The sequence below is a fragment of the Schistocerca cancellata genome, unplaced genomic scaffold (assembly GCF_023864275.1).
Source record: "Schistocerca cancellata isolate TAMUIC-IGC-003103 unplaced genomic scaffold, iqSchCanc2.1 HiC_scaffold_434, whole genome shotgun sequence".
Classification (NCBI taxonomy): domain Eukaryota; kingdom Metazoa; phylum Arthropoda; class Insecta; order Orthoptera; family Acrididae; genus Schistocerca; species Schistocerca cancellata.
This window is the reverse complement of record NW_026046451.1, coordinates 45336-58567: the sequence shown is the minus strand read 5'-3', so window position 1 is coordinate 58567 and position 13232 is coordinate 45336. Positions and strand designations below refer to the sequence as shown.

The window sequence follows — 13232 nt, the reverse complement described above, 5'->3', positions numbered from 1 at the left end:
GCGTACACCTTGGCCTAGGCTTTGCTGTGTATCGACACTTGCATTCCAGCCAGCTGCTTTCGGGGGCGCCTCCGTGGCCGTGATCGTCTAGTGGTTAGGACATTGCGTTGTGGCCGCAATAACCCAGGTTCGAATCCTGGTCACGGCAATTTTGAAAGTTTTTCCTTGCTGCCGTTGCATTGACGATAGTGCACGAGTACTCGAAATCACAGTGCTTTCTTGGTTTTTCACTCGTGTTCCGCAGGCCGCAGTTTGTACTTGAGCTCACATATGTTTGTTACATGGAGCATTCTAGCTCCGCCTGACAGGTACAGCTACGATACTTTAGTGGTTACGGAAAGCCCAGGTTCGAAACCTGGTCACGGCACGAAAACGTCTCTTGATGCTGTCTCCTTAACTACGACAGCTACAGACAAGTGGCGTCGCTACCATATGGCGGGCACGGCATTTTCTTGTTGTGGGTGGCCTAAAGAGACGCTTCCAGTGGGAGAGCAGTGAAAATACATGGCACGGCGATTGCCAAGATACTTCCATTTCGAAGTGATCTTTGTAGTACAAAGGGAACGTTTTGCCGCCGCTCTTGCAAGGGTAACGTGGCCGAGCGGTCTAAGGCGCTGGTTTTAGGCACCAGTCTCTTCTGAGGCGTGGGTTCGAATCCCACCGTTGCCAATTTTGGCGTCTCATTTTTGTGCCGTTGCTGTGTGTTCTCGTGGAGTAGGTCGCAGCTCATGTGACGCGCGTGTTGCGTAGGTAGCGTGGCCGAGCGGTCTCAGGCGCTGGTTTCAGGCACAAGTCTCTTCGGAGGCGTGGGTTCGAATCCCACTGCTGCCAAACGTGTAATGTTTCCTGCATCGAAGTCACATGCACTCATTGCCCGCAAAGGAAACAGCACAACAAGGCGTGAGCGTCTGCTTCGTGAAGTGTCGTAGAACAGTACGTGGTGCAACGGCAGGATTTGTAGGCGCCTTTTGCTCTCATCACTGCTGGCGTTCGTCTCCACGATATGCGTCCAGAGCATGCCGCTCTATAGCGTGCGAGAGTGGATTTTTTACAGTTGTCGTCAGTTAATCGTGGGTGGTTGCTGCGTTCGCTGGAGGAGCACTGGCGTTGTAATCCGGTGTAGTCTAGTGGCTAGGATACCTGGCTCTCACCCAGGAGTCCCGGGTTCGATTCCCGGTACCGGAAATGCGCGTTTTTGTTGCTCCTCTTATGCGACTTGTCTCGACTGACGCTACGCTGACGCGTGCAGAAAGCCACGTTAAGTATGATTCGTGGCAACACCCGACGGCGAGAGAGATGCTGTGTCTGTCCACTTGTTATCGAGTCACATGTCTGTAGTCAAGAGGCTTGGAGGACTGCAAGACATTGCCACGGAGGTGAATGCAGCTAACCACTGTAGTTAGTGTCCCGACAGCGCAGGCACGTTCATCTGCTCGTATGCATGTGATGGAGACCGTGTCTGCCACTGCTGTGGCGTACACCTTGGCCTAGGCTTTGCTGTGTATCGACACTTGCATTCCAGCCAGCTGCTTTCGGGGGCGCCTCCGTGGCCGTGATCGTCTAGTGGTTAGGACATTGCGTTGTGGCCGCAATAACCCAGGTTCGAATCCTGGTCACGGCAATTTTGAAAGTTTTTCCTTGCTGCCGTTGCATTGACGATAGTGCACGAGTACTCGAAATCACAGTGCTTTCTTGGTTTTTCACTCGTGTTCCGCAGGCCGCAGTTTGTACTTGAGCTCACATATGTTTGTTACATGGAGCATTCTAGCTCCGCCTGACAGGTACAGCTACGATACTTTAGTGGTTACGGAAAGCCCAGGTTCGAAACCTGGTCACGGCACGAAAACGTCTCTTGATGCTGTCTCCTTAACTACGACAGCTACAGACAAGTGGCGTCGCTACCATATGGCGGGCACGGCATTTTCTTGTTGTGGGTGGCCTAAAGAGACGCTTCCAGTGGGAGAGCAGTGAAAATACATGGCACGGCGATTGCCAAGATACTTCCATTTCGAAGTGATCTTTGTAGTACAAAGGAAACGTTTTGCCGCCGCTCTTGCAAGGGTAACGTGGCCGAGCGGTCTAAGGCGCTGGTTTTAGGCACCAGTCTCTTCTGAGGCGTGGGTTCGAATCCCACCGTTGCCAATTTTGGCGTCTCATTTTTGTGCCGTTGCTGTGTGTTCTCGTGGAGTAGGACGCAGCTCATGTGACGCGCGTGTTGCGTAGGTAGCGTGGCCGAGCGGTCTCAGGCGCTGGTTTCAGGCACAAGTCTCTTCGGAGGCGTGGGTTCGAATCCCACTGCTGCCAAACGTGTAATGTTTCCTGCATCGAAGTCACATGCACTCATTGCCCGCAAAGGAAACAGCACAACAAGGCGTGAGCGTCTGCTTCGTGAAGTGTCGTAGAACAGTACGTGGTGCAACGGCAGGATTTGTAGGCGCCTTTTGCTCTCATCACTGCTGGCGTTCGTCTCCACGATATGCGTCCAGAGCATGCCGCTCTATAGCGTGCGAGAGTGGATTTTTTACAGTTGTCGTCAGTTAATCGTGGGTGGTTGCTGCGTTCGCTGGAGGAGCACTGGCGTTGTAATCCGGTGTAGTCTAGTGGCTAGGATACCTGGCTCTCACCCAGGAGGCCCGGGTTCGATTCCCGGTACCGGAAATGCGCGTTTTTGTTGCTCCTCTTATGCGACTTGTCTCGACTTTGCTCGACTGACGCTACGCTGACGCGTGCAGAAAGCCACGTTAAGTATGATTCGTGGCAACACCCGACGGCGAGAGAGATGCTGTGTCTGTCCACTTGTTATCGAGTCACATGTCTGTAGTCAAGAGGCTTGGAGGACTGCAAGACATTGCCACGGAGGTGAATGCAGCTAACCACTGTAGTTAGTGTCCCGACAGCGCAGGCACGTTCATCTGCTCGTATGCATGTGATGGAGACCGTGTCTGCCACTGCTGTGGCGTACACCTTGGCCTAGGCTTTGCTGTGTATCGACACTTGCATTCCAGCCAGCTGCTTTCGGGGGCGCCTCCGTGGCCGTGATCGTCTAGTGGTTAGGACATTGCGTTGTGGCCGCAATAACCCAGGTTCGAATCCTGGTCACGGCAATTTTGAAAGTTTTTCCTTGCTGCCGTTGCATTGACGATAGTGCACGAGTACTCGAAATCACAGTGCTTTCTTGGTTTTTCACTCGTGTTCCGCAGGCCGCAGTTTGTACTTGAGCTCACATATGTTTGTTACATGGAGCATTCTAGCTCTGCCTGACAGGTACAGCTACGATACTTTAGTGGTTACGGAAAGCCCAGGTTCGAAACCTGGTCACGGCACGAAAACGTCTCTTGATGCTGTCTCCTTAACTACGACAGCTACAGACAAGTGGCGTCGCTACCATATGGCGGGCACGGCATTTTCTTGTTGTGGGTGGCCTAAAGAGACGCTTCCAGTGGGAGAGCAGTGAAAATACATGGCACGGCGATTGCCAAGATACTTCCATTTCGAAGTGATCTTTGTAGTACAAAGGGAACGTTTTGCCGCCGCTCTTGCAAGGGTAACGTGGCCGAGCGGTCTAAGGCGCTGGTTTTAGGCACCAGTCTCTTCTGAGGCGTGGGTTCGAATCCCACCGTTGCCAATTTTGGCGTCTCATTTTTGTGCCGTTGCTGTGTGTTCTCGTGGAGTAGGTCGCAGCTCATGTGACGCGCGTGTTGCGTAGGTAGCGTGGCCGAGCGGTCTCAGGCGCTGGTTTCAGGCACAAGTCTCTTCGGAGGCGTGGGTTCGAATCCCACTGCTGCCAAACGTGTAATGTTTCCTGCATCGAAGTCACATGCACTCATTGCCCGCAAAGGAAACAGCACAACAAGGCGTGAGCGTCTGCTTCGTGAAGTGTCGTAGAACAGTACGTGGTGCAACGGCAGGATTTGTAGGCGCCTTTTGCTCTCATCACTGCTGGCGTTCGTCTCCACGATATGCGTCCAGAGCATGCCGCTCTATAGCGTGCGAGAGTGGATTTTTTACAGTTGTCGTCAGTTAATCGTGGGTGGTTGCTGCGTTCGCTGGAGGAGCACTGGCGTTGTAATCCGGTGTAGTCTAGTGGCTAGGATACCTGGCTCTCACCCAGGAGTCCCGGGTTCGATTCCCGGTACCGGAAATGCGCGTTTTTGTTGCTCCTCTTATGCGACTTGTCTCGACTGACGCTACGCTGACGCGTGCAGAAAGCCACGTTAAGTATGATTCGTGGCAACACCCGACGGCGAGAGAGATGCTGTGTCTGTCCACTTGTTATCGAGTCACATGTCTGTAGTCAAGAGGCTTGGAGGACTGCAAGACATTGCCACGGAGGTGAATGCAGCTAACCACTGTAGTTAGTGTCCCGACAGCGCAGGCACGTTCATCTGCTCGTATGCATGTGATGGAGACCGTGTCTGCCACTGCTGTGGCGTACACCTTGGCCTAGGCTTTGCTGTGTATCGACACTTGCATTCCAGCCAGCTGCTTTCGGGGGCGCCTCCGTGGCCGTGATCGTCTAGTGGTTAGGACATTGCGTTGTGGCCGCAATAACCCAGGTTCGAATCCTGGTCACGGCAATTTTGAAAGTTTTTCCTTGCTGCCGTTGCATTGACGATAGTGCACGAGTACTCGAAATCACAGTGCTTTCTTGGTTTTTCACTCGTGTTCCGCAGGCCGCAGTTTGTACTTGAGCTCACATATGTTTGTTACATGGAGCATTCTAGCTCCGCCTGACAGGTACAGCTACGATACTTTAGTGGTTACGGAAAGCCCAGGTTCGAAACCTGGTCACGGCACGAAAACGTCTCTTGATGCTGTCTCCTTAACTACGACAGCTACAGACAAGTGGCGTCGCTACCATATGGCGGGCACGGCATTTTCTTGTTGTGGGTGGCCTAAAGAGACGCTTCCAGTGGGAGAGCAGTGAAAATACATGGCACGGCGATTGCCAAGATACTTCCATTTCGAAGTGATCTTTGTAGTACAAAGGAAACGTTTTGCCGCCGCTCTTGCAAGGGTAACGTGGCCGAGCGGTCTAAGGCGCTGGTTTTAGGCACCAGTCTCTTCTGAGGCGTGGGTTCGAATCCCACCGTTGCCAATTTTGGCGTCTCATTTTTGTGCCGTTGCTGTGTGTTCTCGTGGAGTAGGACGCAGCTCATGTGACGCGCGTGTTGCGTAGGTAGCGTGGCCGAGCGGTCTCAGGCGCTGGTTTCAGGCACAAGTCTCTTCGGAGGCGTGGGTTCGAATCCCACTGCTGCCAAACGTGTAATGTTTCCTGCATCGAAGTCACATGCACTCATTGCCCGCAAAGGAAACAGCACAACAAGGCGTGAGCGTCTGCTTCGTGAAGTGTCGTAGAACAGTACGTGGTGCAACGGCAGGATTTGTAGGCGCCTTTTGCTCTCATCACTGCTGGCGTTCGTCTCCACGATATGCGTCCAGAGCATGCCGCTCTATAGCGTGCGAGAGTGGATTTTTTACAGTTGTCGTCAGTTAATCGTGGGTGGTTGCTGCGTTCGCTGGAGGAGCACTGGCGTTGTAATCCGGTGTAGTCTAGTGGCTAGGATACCTGGCTCTCACCCAGGAGGCCCGGGTTCGATTCCCGGTACCGGAAATGCGCGTTTTTGTTGCTCCTCTTATGCGACTTGTCTCGACTTTGCTCGACTGACGCTACGCTGACGCGTGCAGAAAGCCACGTTAAGTATGATTCGTGGCAACACCCGACGGCGAGAGAGATGCTGTGTCTGTCCACTTGTTATCGAGTCACATGTCTGTAGTCAAGAGGCTTGGAGGACTGCAAGACATTGCCACGGAGGTGAATGCAGCTAACCACTGTAGTTAGTGTCCCGACAGCGCAGGCACGTTCATCTGCTCGTATGCATGTGATGGAGACCGTGTCTGCCACTGCTGTGGCGTACACCTTGGCCTAGGCTTTGCTGTGTATCGACACTTGCATTCCAGCCAGCTGCTTTCGGGGGCGCCTCCGTGGCCGTGATCGTCTAGTGGTTAGGACATTGCGTTGTGGCCGCAATAACCCAGGTTCGAATCCTGGTCACGGCAATTTTGAAAGTTTTTCCTTGCTGCCGTTGCATTGACGATAGTGCACGAGTACTCGAAATCACAGTGCTTTCTTGGTTTTTCACTCGTGTTCCGCAGGCCGCAGTTTGTACTTGAGCTCACATATGTTTGTTACATGGAGCATTCTAGCTCCGCCTGACAGGTACAGCTACGATACTTTAGTGGTTACGGAAAGCCCAGGTTCGAAACCTGGTCACGGCACGAAAACGTCTCTTGATGCTGTCTCCTTAACTACGACAGCTACAGACAAGTGGCGTCGCTACCATATGGCGGGCACGGCATTTTCTTGTTGTGGGTGGCCTAAAGAGACGCTTCCAGTGGGAGAGCAGTGAAAATACATGGCACGGCGATTGCCAAGATACTTCCATTTCGAAGTGATCTTTGTAGTACAAAGGGAACGTTTTGCCGCCGCTCTTGCAAGGGTAACGTGGCCGAGCGGTCTAAGGCGCTGGTTTTAGGCACCAGTCTCTTCGGAGTCGTGGGCCCGAACACATCGCGCGCTCGCTCCGGCGTGTCGGGCGGTGTTTACGTGTGCTTCGCGGTCGGCGGTGGTTCATCGCGGTGACTGTTTCTTCGCTGCTGTAGTCAGCTGAACTGTAAGTTAAGATGGATTCTGAAGACCGCGAAAATAATATCCAATGCGAATTCGACAGAAACGTAACCCGACCGTCTGCTTTCGAAATTCATTCGTGGATGAAAAATGACTTGCAAATTCCTGAAAGTGATGTGCTAGGCTTGCAATTGGACGCGTTCCTGAACTCTTTGTTTGTAAAATTGAAATGTCCGGAACTGTGTGATGCCCTCGTTAGTGAAAACGGTGGTGTACGAAAGTTCAAACACTCTGATGGAACAATTAGCAATGTGACTCTGTCGAATGCTGGTTTTGGTATCCGAAATGTTCGAGTATTCAATCTTCCGTTTGAAACTCGGAATGAGACAATAGCTCGTAGCCTTATGCCTTATGGCACAGTTTTGTCGATTACGAAAGAAAAGTGGTCGTCCGCTTACATCTATCAAGTTGAGAACGGTATCCGTAGTGTCAAAATGATTGTGAGGAAGCACGTTCCTTCGTTTTTGGTTATGGCCGGCCACCGGGCTTTTATTTCGTATAGTGGTCAGCCCCAGACCTGCTCCTATTGTAATGCCACAGACCATTTTCGGCAAAATTGTCCTCGGCGTAGGCGCCCTGTGCAGTTGCCGCCCCGTGGGCAAGATGACGACGAGTCGTACGCTGCCGTCTTGTTAGGTGTTCCGCGTTCACCCGCACGTTCCGCGGACACGGAAACACCGTTAGATGCTGCGGTCGCGATGGATACCGATGCCCCTGCAACCGGTACTGTTTCTGATCAAGACATGTCCGTACCTTCTCAGTCAGTTCCCGCAGCTACTGTATCGATTCCGCCTCCGGCCTTGCCTGAAGTTCCGGTGCGGACCGCATCAGAACCCGTGCAGGTGGCTACCCCCCCTGTTGCTGTTGTGGATCCGTCACCATCTCAATCCGTACCTCAAGGTGTTCCGGACGGGGCTACTGCCACACAGGAACCAAAGCCAAGGCGTGAAAGTGTTTCGGAGAGGCGTGGAAATGCTGAACGCTTCCGCAGTGCCAGTAGTTCACGTATTTTAGAAAAACGTTCCTCTTCTCGCGGGGAACGCAGCCCGTCTCCGGAGTGGAAGCAGGTTCCACGTCCGAAGTCGAAACAAAAGCAAAAATCTGTGCAAAAGCCGACGCACAAGCCCTTGCCCCGCCCCGTAGTCGAATCTCGGCCGTCGGTTGCTACCGGACGTCGTCAACAACGTCCTGTGGCGAGCAGTCAGCCAGCGCCTACTACAAGTGTGTCGGAAGACAGGCGGGAAGAGGTTGTACGACAGTTAAAGGAAATGTTGCACTGCTCTGATGTAAATCTCGTAATGGACACTACGACGTCTCAGGCAACGAACCCGGCCCAACATTCGGTTAAGCGTAAGGCTGAAGATACTCCCCAGCGGCGCACGCGCCCCTCTTCGCAGGATTCCGCGTCTGCACCTCCCACACAAGAACCGCCTACTTCGGTTGCACCGTCTGCACGTTGTGACTGGGCAGACGATATGGAGGAGGAGGGTGAGTCCGCTCCTGCCGTCTAATTTGTGTTATTTGTTTTTCCCTGTAGTCTATGGTAGCACGCCCTCCATCTGTCGTAGCTACTATTAATCTTAATAAATTGGAGTCACCGGTGAAGTTTGCTAGTTTTGTGGGGTTTTTAAACTACATTGCTGCTGACGTAGTGTTTTTGCAGGAGGTTGTGATAGATCTACTACACTCAATTCCGGGCTATCAAGTTCTCTTGAACTTTGATATCGAGTGTAATTGTGGTACTGCTATTTTAATTCGTGTTGATCTTGACTATAGTAATGTTGCTACCATTCCTAATGGTCGTGGTGTGGCTTGCACGATCAACAACGTCCGATATATTAACGTGTACGCCCCTTCTGGAGCCGACGGGCAGCCGCATCGCCGTGTGTTTTACAGTAGTGACATTTGTCACCTTTTACGGGGCCCCCACCTGCCTGTAGTCATGGGCGGTGATTTTAACTGCGTGCTGGAAGATAGAGATCAGGAGCCACGGCCGTATAAGTGCCTAGAATTACAGACGCTCGTTACGGAGATGAATTTAATTGACTCGTGGTGTTATTTACACCCGCGGGACGTGGGATTTACTTTCTTTTACCCCACGGGAAGGAGTCGGCTCGATAGAATTTATGTTTCTCGTGATAAACAGCACTGTATTACGGAATCCTCTGTTCACCCCGTGATTTTTTCCGATCATTGTGCGTATGTCTGCCGCTTTCATTCTCTATTGGCAATTAAACCCCGCGCAAGTCGATTATGGAAGTTTAATGTGCGACATCTCTCACACCCACATTTTGCGCCGGTTATCGTGCGTGTGTGGCAGAGGGTGCTGGAATATCGCGGTCTATATGCCTCCACCTTGTCTTGGTGGGTAGAATTTGTTAAGCCGGCATTCCGCAAGACCATCCTGGAGTTCAGTCAGGATGTTGCTCATTGGGAGCGATCTACATTAACATTTTACGAAAGCTGTTTAAATGATGCCATCCACCTGCACACAAATAATCCCGCACTTCGGATGGCGACGATTCGGCGTATAAAACACCGTCTTCTGGACTTGAAAAGGGAATCGTTGCGCGGATCTGTCGTACGGAGCCGGGCTCCCGGGCCGCTTGCTGATGAAGCGCCTTCCGTATTTCATCAGCTGCGCGAACGCCGGCGCGCCAGGCGACGTTACGTCACAGAGCTGGAATCAGCTGACGGTGCGCGGCTTCATCGCCAGGCGGCAATTCTTGCCGAGGCCCACCGTCACTTCGTCGAACTTTTCAGTGCGAAATACACGGATGCTGTCGCGATTTCCGAGCTTCTCCACGACGTTCCATACGTCTTATCCGTAGCGGATCGCCGTCGCCTCACAGAAAACTTTACCGTGGAGGAAGTGCGTGATGTCTTAACCCTCTGTTCCCAGAATAAATCACCGGGCGCTGATGGGTTGCCACCGGAATTTTATATACATTTTTGGCACTTGTTTGGCTCGGCCCTGACTGATGTTTTTAATGAAATATTAAATGGCGTGGATGTCCCCGCGTCCTTCCTGGAAGGCATTGTGGTCTTGGCTCCAAAGGTTCCAGTCACCAGGAAACTGTGCAATCTGAGACCGATCACCCTTCTTAATGGTGACTATAAACTCTTTACCAAATGTGTCTCCTCTCGCTTGAAGCTGGTCATGAAAAAACTGATTAGTCCCTATCAATACTGTGCAGTGCCGAAACGCACTCTCTATGGTGCTGTGTCGACATACCGAGATGCCATTGCCTATGCTTCGACGAATAGGATTCCTTTTGGCATTTTATCCATCGATTTTGCAATGGCTTTTGACAGAGTTAGCCACTTATATCTCCGGCGAGTGCTACAGAAATTTGGTTTCGGTGTAAAGTATATAACTATGATTTTTAACCTTTTCAAAAATTCCACCTCACGGATTAGCATCAATGGCTTGTTGTCGGAACCTGTTCCGCTCTGCTGTTCAGTCAAACAAGGGTGCCCTCTGTCCATGGCGCTTTACGCAATTTCCTTAGATCCTTTGTTGCGAAATTTGCACAGTGTTTGTAGGGGAATCCGTATTGGGGATGAGAAGCACGTTTGTCGCGCGTATGCTGACGACCTTGGCCTCTTGGTGTCCTCAGCTACCGACTTCGATAAAATACGCGCGGTTCTCACCCAGTATGAACGAGCATCCGGTGCGAGCATCAATACCCGTAAGACGGTTTTTCTGCCTATTTATGCGGCGACACGGGGCTTCAAACGCCCATGGTTTACAGTGAAACAGGAACACAAAATTTTGGGTGTTCGCTTTCAAGCCAATCTGTTACAGACTGCGTCCTACAACTGGCGTATTGTCTTAAACGGCATAAGAGCTATGGCTAGCCTGTCTGCTACTCGCACCCTAGCATTAACACAGCGGGTGCGTTTAATCAATGTTTTCTTGCTCAGTAAGGCCTGGTATCTCGCTCAGTTATTTCAGGTACCTAAGAATTTGGGCAGAGCTATAACACAGGCAGTCTATTGGCTATTGTGGCGGGGACATATTTTCAAGGTGTCTTACGACACATGTACTTTGCCGCGCGAACAGGGTGGACTCGGCCTCATTCATTTTGCTATGAAAGCCGCTGCGTTGCTCCTTCATCGGACGAGCGTCACCATAGAACAGGATCCGTCGGGTCCAACAGCTGTTCTGTTCGCTATTCATCGTCCTCTATCTGAAGAAGCACCTCTCGACCCGACTACAATACCGTTTCAGCTGCGTCATGTTCGTGAATATTTCATTCAGAAAAGTTATCTCGCCGCTGACATCCTCGACCATCGTACACGAACTGTGAAAGGTGTTTACCAGGGACTACGCGGACGGCCAGTCGGCAATAAGATGGAGGCGCGCTACCCGCGATCTGCGTGGAGGACGGCGTGGGCTCACGTTCACGCTCCCTTCCTGTCAGCGGAAGTCAGCAGCTTTTGGTACCAAGTGGTTAACAGAATCCTCCCCACCAACGAAAAGCTGAGCCGCATCCACTTATCTCCATCGAGCTTGTGTGAAGACTGTCGACAGGACGACACCTTAGAACATCGTTTCGTGTGCCTGAGGTCACAGTCGACTTGGAACATTGCCGCCAGGATGCTCGCACTTATCAATCGGACCAGCGTTGCCAGTTTTTCTGCGGACACGGCTTTGATCCCGGACTTCAAACAATATCCGCATACGAAGCGTGCCGCCACTGCATGGATCGTGGCTCACACTGTGTTCGCCATCCTGCACTTGCGACTGACGGACGACTATGCCTATCTGGTTTATTTGTCCACGCAACATGACCTCACTAAAACCAGGAAAGACTATCACAAACTATTTGCCAATTTTCTGCAAATTGCACTCGCATTTGCCCACGACAAACTGTTGTAATCCACACTTCACTGCTGCGACCTTTATTTCCTTCTGTATTTGGAATTGTCTCCGGCTCCGGAAACATAGTTAATGCAAATTGAATACTACAGGAAGAGTGAATAATTGAATAAGTACGATGCTTACGCTTGTGCAGGACTGCAACGTGGAAATTACGACGAAAAGTTTAATACAGTTTTCTCCTGTGTTCGTGTGTGTTTGTGTTTAGCTGTCATGCAGTGATTTCTTTCTGTTTTTATTCCTTATTTTCATCGTCTGGTTCCTACGACATCGGCGTCCCATCACGGATGCGTGGCGCACGAGCTTGTTTTGGTTTTCAAGAAAGGAGAATTTTTACTTTATTTTAACCCGTCGGAGAGACTTGTGTTTTCCTTCGACTTGTCGGACAGACAGTTCGGCACGTTCAGGAGTCTACTCATTCCTTTGACATGTGTCGCTCTTTTTATTTTTTATGACTTTTTTCATTACTTATTTTAATGGCCGCCACGAAGCTTTTTGAACATCATATCATGGGACGTGTGAATGGTGTTCCTTCCCTATGACTGAGAGGACTAACTCAGGCAGTATTTGCTTTTTTCTTCTTTTTTCCAAATTTTATTCTTGCTTTTAATTGAGTTTAGGTGAACAGCGCATGATGCGCTATTATTATATCTTTATTTTATGGAGTGTAGGCGCAATGCGACTGATTCGCTGTCATTATAGGCATGTACTTTCACTTCAAGAGGTTTTTGGTTTTCCTTCGATGCTTCGCTAGCGGTGAACAGCTACAAGAAACATTCCTCGCGGAAATTCAGTATCTCCGATTCCATAACTTCAACTTGAACATTAACGTCTTTCACAGGAAGTCGACGTTCGAGGAATCATACCGAGAAGTTTACGATTTTCAACTGCATGGACAGTGCGACAATTCGTCTTTTCTGTTTGCAAGAAGCACCGTTTCATTTTATAGCTAAAGAAGCTCGCCGAAGAAGGCGTATTTGGAGAGCGCAAGGCCGGGCTATAAGGGGAGTTGGGAGGCCCGAAAATAAAAATAAAAAAAAAAAAAAAAAAAAAAAAAGTAAAAAAAAAAAAAAAAAAAAAAGTTGCCAATTTTGGCGTCTCATTTTTGTGCCGTTGCTGTGTGTTCTCGTGGAGTAGGTCGCAGCTCATGTGACGCGCGTGTTGCGTAGGTAGCGTGGCCGAGCGGTCTCAGGCGCTGGTTTCAGGCACAAGTCTCTTCGGAGGCGTGGGTTCGAATCCCACTGCTGCCAAACGTGTAATGTTTCCTGCATCGAAGTCACATGCACTCATTGCCCGCAAAGGAAACAGCACAACAAGGCGTGAGCGTCTGCTTCGTGAAGTGTCGTAGAACAGTACGTGGTGCAACGGCAGGATTTGTAGGCGCCTTTTGCTCTCATCACTGCTGGCGTTCGTCTCCACGATATGCGTCCAGAGCATGCCGCTCTATAGCGTGCGAGAGTGGATTTTTTACAGTTGTCGTCAGTTAATCGTGGGTGGTTGCTGCGTTCGCTGGAGGAGCACTGGCGTTGTAATCCGGTGTAGTCTAGTGGCTAGGATACCTGGCTCTCACCCAGGAGTCCCGGGTTCGATTCCCGGTACCGGAAATGCGCGTTTTTGTTGCTCCTCTTATGCGACTTGTCTCGACTGACGCTACGCTGA

At 51.0% G+C, this 13232-nt stretch overlaps 14 non-coding genes across 14 annotated transcripts; all 14 read left to right on the top strand.

Moving 5' to 3' along the window:
* Window positions 1–76: 76 nt before the first annotated feature.
* On the top strand, window positions 77–148 carry Trnah-gug (transfer RNA histidin (anticodon GUG)). The gene has a single exon. It is a non-coding gene; the product is annotated as a tRNA-His (tRNA).
* A 439-nt stretch (window positions 149–587) lies between these two features.
* Window positions 588–669, top strand: Trnal-uag (transfer RNA leucine (anticodon UAG)). The gene has a single exon. It is a non-coding gene; the product is annotated as a tRNA-Leu (tRNA).
* Window positions 670–1113: 444 nt separating this feature from the next.
* On the top strand, window positions 1114–1185 carry Trnae-cuc (transfer RNA glutamic acid (anticodon CUC)). The gene has a single exon. It is a non-coding gene; the product is annotated as a tRNA-Glu (tRNA).
* Window positions 1186–1549: 364 nt separating this feature from the next.
* Trnah-gug (transfer RNA histidin (anticodon GUG)) lies at window positions 1550–1621 on the top strand. The gene has a single exon. It is a non-coding gene; the product is annotated as a tRNA-His (tRNA).
* A 439-nt stretch (window positions 1622–2060) lies between these two features.
* Window positions 2061–2142, top strand: Trnal-uag (transfer RNA leucine (anticodon UAG)). The gene has a single exon. It is a non-coding gene; the product is annotated as a tRNA-Leu (tRNA).
* A 444-nt stretch (window positions 2143–2586) lies between these two features.
* On the top strand, window positions 2587–2658 carry Trnae-cuc (transfer RNA glutamic acid (anticodon CUC)). Its single transcript has one exon. It is a non-coding gene; the product is annotated as a tRNA-Glu (tRNA).
* A 374-nt stretch (window positions 2659–3032) lies between these two features.
* On the top strand, window positions 3033–3104 carry Trnah-gug (transfer RNA histidin (anticodon GUG)). The gene has a single exon. It is a non-coding gene; the product is annotated as a tRNA-His (tRNA).
* Window positions 3105–3543: 439 nt separating this feature from the next.
* Window positions 3544–3625, top strand: Trnal-uag (transfer RNA leucine (anticodon UAG)). The gene has a single exon. It is a non-coding gene; the product is annotated as a tRNA-Leu (tRNA).
* Window positions 3626–4069: 444 nt separating this feature from the next.
* On the top strand, window positions 4070–4141 carry Trnae-cuc (transfer RNA glutamic acid (anticodon CUC)). Its single transcript has one exon. It is a non-coding gene; the product is annotated as a tRNA-Glu (tRNA).
* Window positions 4142–4505: 364 nt separating this feature from the next.
* Trnah-gug (transfer RNA histidin (anticodon GUG)) lies at window positions 4506–4577 on the top strand. The gene has a single exon. It is a non-coding gene; the product is annotated as a tRNA-His (tRNA).
* A 439-nt stretch (window positions 4578–5016) lies between these two features.
* On the top strand, window positions 5017–5098 carry Trnal-uag (transfer RNA leucine (anticodon UAG)). Its single transcript has one exon. It is a non-coding gene; the product is annotated as a tRNA-Leu (tRNA).
* Window positions 5099–5542: 444 nt separating this feature from the next.
* Window positions 5543–5614, top strand: Trnae-cuc (transfer RNA glutamic acid (anticodon CUC)). Its single transcript has one exon. It is a non-coding gene; the product is annotated as a tRNA-Glu (tRNA).
* A 374-nt stretch (window positions 5615–5988) lies between these two features.
* On the top strand, window positions 5989–6060 carry Trnah-gug (transfer RNA histidin (anticodon GUG)). The gene has a single exon. It is a non-coding gene; the product is annotated as a tRNA-His (tRNA).
* A 7045-nt stretch (window positions 6061–13105) lies between these two features.
* Window positions 13106–13177, top strand: Trnae-cuc (transfer RNA glutamic acid (anticodon CUC)). Its single transcript has one exon. It is a non-coding gene; the product is annotated as a tRNA-Glu (tRNA).
* Window positions 13178–13232: the final 55 nt, after the last annotated feature.